The sequence below is a fragment of the Equus przewalskii genome, chromosome 23 (genome assembly GCF_037783145.1).
Source record: "Equus przewalskii isolate Varuska chromosome 23, EquPr2, whole genome shotgun sequence".
Classification (NCBI taxonomy): Eukaryota; Metazoa; Chordata; class Mammalia; order Perissodactyla; family Equidae; genus Equus; species Equus przewalskii.
Window position 1 is genome coordinate 10,703,494 of NC_091853.1, and position 7,377 is coordinate 10,710,870.

At 40.2% G+C, this 7,377-nt stretch overlaps 1 pseudogene; it reads right to left on the reverse strand.

Annotated features, from left to right (window-relative positions):
• Positions 1-1,385: 1,385 nt before the first annotated feature.
• Positions 1,386-1,928, reverse strand: LOC103552257 (small nuclear ribonucleoprotein Sm D2 pseudogene; annotated as a pseudogene).
• Positions 1,929-7,377: the final 5,449 nt, after the last annotated feature.

Below are 7,377 nucleotides of genomic sequence, written 5' to 3' on the forward strand. Positions count from 1 at the left end.
AGAGTTACTCCGTAGACTTTTATTAGGGGCTAGTCAGACCACCTAATGCAGGTTTCATTACCACAACATCCCTTAAAAGCGATCATCAGCTTCTACTGACCTACATCCAGGGACATTTATTACCGCATAAAGCTCTTGAAGAGTTCTACTTATTAAAATACGTATAAATTATAAAGACTAAAAACCTGACTCTTAGGAGCTTTGAGCCACTAGTTCTAGTTTTACCCTCTGGAGTAGATATTTCAAACTGGGGCTCTATGGGGAATCCCTTTCAAAATTGTATTTTGTTTGGCCTACATCATGTTTTTAAAAATAATGAGCCAACATTGAAGAAATTGAGGGATTTCATATAAAAATAAGGTTTTCTGGCTCTTCTTGAAAAAGAAAGATATTATAACATTGCACTCACATTCCTACAGGGCAACAATTATCTGGACCTGAGTGGGGACTCCCTCCTTTAGATGGGGCATAAGTTCTCCAGTTCTCCAGAGCCATCCACTTCCTGTGGATTTCCACATCCTGTGACTGAGTGTTGCTTGTCATTAATTATCACGCATGCACTATTGTTTTCCTAACATCTGGCTAGCTTCGTTCCCTTGTTACCTTTCTGAATCCTGTAGGCACATTTGTGACCCCCAGAATTAGGCAGCACAGAGTAAATATGTTCCCTCCTCTACATGAAAGAGATGTCCTTTTTCCTCTACATGTCTTTAGTCTTCCTTTTTGTAAGGTACTAAGTTTCAGTTCCTTTAACCATAGCTTGTATGGTATAGTTTCTAATGCCATCACTCCTCTGGATGCTACTTTAATTTGTCTAGGCCCCTTTAAAAACATGGTACCCAGAACTGAACACAGTGGTGGAAAGCTGGAACCATGGACTTCTACGATCTTTTCCAATTTGTCAATTATAGGTGTCTTCAGAATCTGGTAATCATCATAGGTTGAATGGGAAGGGTGGGCATTTTCTGTTTTGTTTGCATAGCATCTTTTTCCTGGACACAGCACTCTCCTCTTCTCTGGGAACTGCTCCCTGACATGCTCCACTCTGGGAGTTGCTGACTGCTTATGAGACCTTGGCTACAGATATTCAGGGTGGGCACAGAGATTCAAGCCAGGACAATAAGAGATTTTTCCTCGGATTTTTCTAACCAGAGCTGGAAATTTTGGTTTCTGAGATTGTAAGGATATAAATCTGAAGCTTCAGGTGGCCAGCCTCCATCCCGGTTGGAAATGCTGGTCAGAAAGAAACGACCACACAGAGAGCAGCAGAGAGAGAATCACAAGAAAAAATCCCAGGTAGCATCACTGAAGTCCTTGGTACTAGTCATCTCTAAGGTTGTCCTTTCCACATTTTGTTTTTTTAATCGAGTGTGTTCTTTTCCCTTCTTTCACTCCGTCCATCTCTGCCCCCTTCTTCCCCTCCTTTTTCACTTCTCTCCTTTCATCTTTTCTTCCTTTGAAATTTTTTTCTATTTATTTATTAAGATAAAACACAGGACTTTACTATTTTCATCAGTAAAGACAGGTCTTTGCCAGACAGGGGAGTGATTTCTGATGGTGGGGAGGGGGCCCCTACTTGCCAGCAGTGAGTGGGTTCCACAGGACCATGATAGAGTCCCACATAGGAACATCTTGGAGTTGGAGCCATCCTTGTTGACTGGCTTGGACTTCCTATCCTTGCTGCTCTTGGGGACCTGGGTCCACATCTCCTTCACATTTTGCAGCACCACATTGCGGTGCCTGTCAAAGGCCTTCATATGGCCCAGGAGCTTCTCTGTGCAGCAGTTGATGAGAACTTGGGTGCTGTTCTTAACCGACGGTGTGAGCACGGAGGGTGGACCTGTGGTAAACTCCTCTTCCTCCTGCTTCTGCAGATCCTCTGGGGTCATCTCACTCTTTGGCTTGTTGAGGACGCTCATGGTGATGGTGGTTGTGCTCTGGGGTCACTACTATCTCGTCTGTGTTGCTTCTGCCTCTAGAAAGAGTCTCATGCTAATTTAAATTGCCTTTCTCTAGCTGGCAACCAAGCAAAAAAAATCTTACCTAGTGTATTGGATGACTCATAGGTGCGTGACTGCATGCAAGAACAAATGACTACCTGGCTGAATGAGAAACTGGTTTCTCCCTAGGATGGACCATGAATTTCCTATGATTTCTAGTCCACAGCAATCAGTTTGGAATTATATGTTTTGGAGAAATAATTATGTACTAAATTGACTTCAGCTATATCTTATTAAGGCTTGTATTTAAAGAATAGTAAATTAACAGTAAATAATGGTTACATTTAATTGATTAGAATTTCAGAGTAGGTGGCTAGTCATGCCATGGCGTCAGAATAGATAACAACTTAATCTTTGCATATTCAGGATTCTGCCTCATACTTATTCTAAAGACTACAAAACTGCAAGGCAATTTATCACACACATTTTGCGCTAGTGGTTTTGAGCTCATCCTTGGGCCAGAAGACATACATTTAAACAGATCTTAGTGAAGAAAAGGACAGGGTTGTTTTGATTGCTCTGATCTCTACTTCTGTGGAGTACTTAGGATCCCCGACATTTGACTTTTAGCCCAGATCTGGCTCTCAGCTGGGGAGGGGAGACAAGGGTGGACAGCTCCTCCATCAGCTCTCTTCCCTAATGCTCCCCTCTCCAATTCACAGAAACAGGTGCTGAGGCTAAAAAGACCCGCTGGGAAGACGAGAACTTGCCTAACGTTGGCCTTATCACACTCCATCCTTCTGGACAATTGGCCAAGTCAGGCTTTAATATATTTTGTGCATAATAACCTTTTGGGTCTGTGAGTAGGTTTCTGTCCCTCTCCCAGCTCGTGGTAACTGAGCAAATGCTTGCAACATTTCCCTGGGTCTGAGTCCGTGCTGTGTCTCTCTGTGTGTATGGATGGACGTGTTTGGAGAGCACCATGTTCTTTCAATAATAAATGAGAACACACTGCTCTAGGGTTGAAATGTTTACACCCCTTTGCAATTTAATCAGAAATAAGAATCTGAAGATAAATGAGTGTGTGTGTTTAGAGGCACATGGATAAATGTACTCAAGTCAAGGGAAAGGTGACACTTGAAAATTTTCACATTTAGAAATACGTATATGTATGGAGAAAGTTGTGAGGTTTTGTTAATTCAGTAAAAATAGGATAATTTTACAGATATTCTGTTTTTCCTCCAACTCCCCCAAATTGGAAAAATTTCCTATATGTCCTTTCAATTCCAGGTATTTATATTTCAAAAATAAGAAAAACAATGGTTTTAAGGACAAACCGAATTAAGCGTAGTATATTTTTGTATTCCTAAACAAAAGGAAAAAGTGACTTTAGATCTGAAAGGATACAAAAAGAAAAAAATTTTCAGTTTCCGTACATGTTTTATTTTCAACCGCTTTTTCACCATAAGTTAAGTTTTAAAGAAAATTTATACCTCTAAATATGTGGTCATATATTCCTAACCTAATGACTTAGTTCACACCTGATTTATGAGGTTTATCCTGTCTTACAATAGTAATTGCAACTTGTACCTATTTATCTCAAATCTCTTTTGACCAACAACATGAATTTAGAAAATTTCTGGCTGAGATTAGGTACATTCTGTAGCCATGCAATAAACTAAATATAACCAGTTCTTACTGTAATTAACCTTTGTTAATGACTCTATACCAATTTTGTCTAACCTATGTATGCAATATACATGTACATAAACCATAGTTACTGTTGACATCAGCAATATCAATTGGCTAATGCCTACATGTCCATGACAAATCATCCTGAGGCAGCTCATTTAAAATATTGACTAATATGTGCTTTATTTTCTAATAGTCTGAACAAATTACTTTTCCTTTATAGTATATTAGTATTTGGAAGGCTGCTGGGTTAGCATTAACTGGCTATTGTCAACCTTTCTAATTTCCAGATGTTAAGTGTAAAATATTATATTTTATAACATATATGTTATAAAACATATAGTAAAGAAATACACACCCATTCATAAGACTGAATCCAAAAGTAAAGCACAGAAGTAGTAGCAGCAAATTCCCAGAGTTGATGGAAAAGTCTTTTCTCACAGTTTTATCATCTCTAAAATATTAGTTTTAATGTGGCTTCTAATAAATATCTTTCTATGTTTCAGTTATCCCTGCTAACAATCTGTTTCTATTATTTTGAGTGGTAATTACAAACAAACAAGGAATGAGAGATCTTTGTAAGGAAATCTATTATTGCTGCAAAATCCTTCTATGTGAAGCTGTCCCTTTTCTCCTTCATCCCCATCTCTGTCCCTGGGGCCACTCTTCTCCAAACCCCGAAATCACATCCTCATCTCTGTCCAAATGGATGAAACACAAAACTGCAGGAACTTAAAACAGGAGCAAACAAGCTAATAATGAACTAGTGTACCCCTTGGCATTTGTGAAACCTTTTCTTTCTTGCTAATGTAATTTTCCAGGCAGAGATGGGGAAGCCTTTCTCGAGGTTATGTCTGTACAAATGGTTGTAGAGGAGCCCAGAGACTTCATTTCATTCTTTGTAATAGTCAGAGAAGAGTGATTGCTTCCTCGACTTTGTGGCTCTGATCATTCCTTAAGTGGTTGAGTAAAAAACAACAACATGTCCCTGGAGGAGAGCTTTCTAATGGTTTTTCTGTGGTCCATGGCCCCTGGGGTGCTCACCATCCCAGCAGGTCACCACGGTAATGCCACACTCTTCAGCCTCCCTCTGAACCTTTTGTGATAGTGACGCCAACATCTCATTTATAAAATTAATGCACTGTGGTCCAGCTTCACAGTTGCTAACAAAGGCAATCTTTTGTGGAATAAATGAGTGAACAAGTGATGAACACAGACTAGCATAAAGAATAAATTCTGGTGTAAGTTCTCTGTTAAGTCTGGATGTAGCTGTTTTAAAACATAAGCAAGACTAACACTTATTGTTGAATGTAGGGATATCCTATTAAGCAATAAAGAAACCATGTTAAGTTTTATTAATCTCTTTTCTTCAAACATCTGACTCAAGACATGCTAGCTGTCTGCACCATCCTTTCAGAAGTCTAACCATTTGTTTGAGAGCATTAGAACAAAGTGATGATGCTTCAGACAAGGTTCTTGTCCATGTTTCCCTAAACTTAAATGATATTAGTGAAAGTCCATGTCTGACATTTGATGTGGTACAAGCAGCTACTACATAGCTATGAGAATAGAAAGGGATTTAGTTGTATCCTCAGCCATTCTTATGTACTACGCTTTCCCTGAAAAGGTTAAGATAATCAATATGGTAAATTATTGATTAATTTTTTCTTGGAAAAAGTTTTTTGTTGAGTTATGCTAAATAAGCTGTTTGTATTATTCTTAATAGTCTCCTCACCTTTACCCTGCTCCACTCTCAATGAAATAGATATTGCATCTGGTCAAGCTTTCAAATAAAAATCAAATCCTTAGGGGCTGGGCCTGTGGCCGAATGGTTAAGTTCCCACGTTCCGCTGCAGGTGGCCCAGTTTTTTGTTGGTTCGAATCCTGGGCACCGACATGGCACTGCTCCTCAAACAAGGCTGAGGCAGTGTCCCACATGCCACAACTGGAAGGACCCACAACGAAGAATATACAACTATGTACCGGGGGGCTTTGGGGAGAAAAAGGAAAAAAATAAAATCTTTAAAAAAAAAAAAACAAACCAAAAAAACAAATCCTTAGATATATTTCAGGTGGGGTGAGTAAGGCACTAGGACAACACCACATAAACCACCAAATAAAAGATAGACAAGCCCTGTAGAAGGCTTGTGCACGGCATCACAGACTAAGTTGTTTTTCTTTCAAACAACTTATGTAACATCCAATTGAAGCATGGCCCATTCTTCGATCTTCCAAAGTTAATTGTGTGGCTTAATTACCAAAAGGCTTTCCCACATTCAGTTGCTTTGAGAAAAAGTGGTTCAACGTAATCAAGTGTCTACAGAGTCTGTGTCTCAAATTTCTCTTCCAGGCTTGTCAATAAAATTGGCTTACGTCCTGAGCACAAGACCCCAGTGCTCTATATGGTTAAACACGGGGGAATAAGCATATTGTATTAGTTTTCTATTGCTGCCATAACAAATTGCCACAAACTTAGTGGCTTAAAACAACACAAATTTATTACCCTCCGTTCTGTAGGTCAGAAGTTTAGTGCAAGTCTCACAGAGTTACACTGGGCTGAAATCAAGGTGTTAGCAGGATGTGTTCCTTTTGGAGGCTCTAGGGAAGAACCCATTTCCTTGTCTTTTCCAGCTTCTAGAGGTTGCCCACATTCCTTGGCTTGTAGTTCTCTTTCATCTTCAAAGCTAGCAATGGCTGGTCAGTTCTTTCTCACGTTGTATCACTCTGACACTAACTCTTCTTCTGCCTCCCACTTCCACTTTGGAGAAGTCTTTGATTACACCGGGTCCACCTGGATAAGCCAGGATAATATCCCTATTTTAATATTGGCTGATCAGCAAACTTAATTCCATTTGCAGCCTTAACATAATTTGTTTCCATAATTTGTCATGTAACATAACATATTCACATACCCAAGGACTAGGACATAGGCATCTATGAATATACATAGAGAGAAGAATTTCAAGAGATGCTTAGTTAGTATCAGGAAAATTTTTAAAACTTAGCCATAGGGGTAACTGCGAAACATCCCAACTTTCACAATGAGAAGAAGAGCTTCTTAGTCAATATGTTCATTATTCTAGTGTGAAGTTGACCTTGTTCTTGACTAAAGGGGCCACTATTTCAATACTGCAAAGTGAGGAATTCTTGGGAGAGTAGTGTCTGTTCATTGTAAGGTCTAGGCACAGGCCTTCTGGAAAGTTATTTCCATGCTCTCAGTCTCAGAAGGCAGATGCTGCAGAATGCCTCTTCAGATAAGGAGCTGGAGTAGCTTATCAATGGCAGGTTTTTTTGTTTTTGTTTTTTCTTGCTGAGGAAGATTTGCCCCGAGCTAACATCTGTGTCAGTCTTCTGCTACACTGTATGTGGGTGGCCACCACAGCATGCTGACCAGCAGTGTAGGTCCATGCCCAGGATCTGAACTCGGGAACCTGGACCATCGAAGTGGAGTGCATAGAATTTGCTCCCTACGCCACAGAGCTGGCACCCTGTTTTTGTTTTTGTTTTTTTACTGAGGGAGATTCCCCCTGAGCTGACATCTGTTGCTAATCTTCCTATTTTGCTGAGGAAGATTTTCCCTGAGCTAACATCTGTGCTCACCTTCCTCTATTTTGTATGTGGGTTGCTGCCACAGCATGGCCAGTGATGAGTGGTATAGGTCCCTGCCCAGGAACCGAACCTGGGCTGCCGATGTGGAGTGTGCTGAACTTAACCACTAGGCCACCTGAGCTGGCCCTCAATGGCA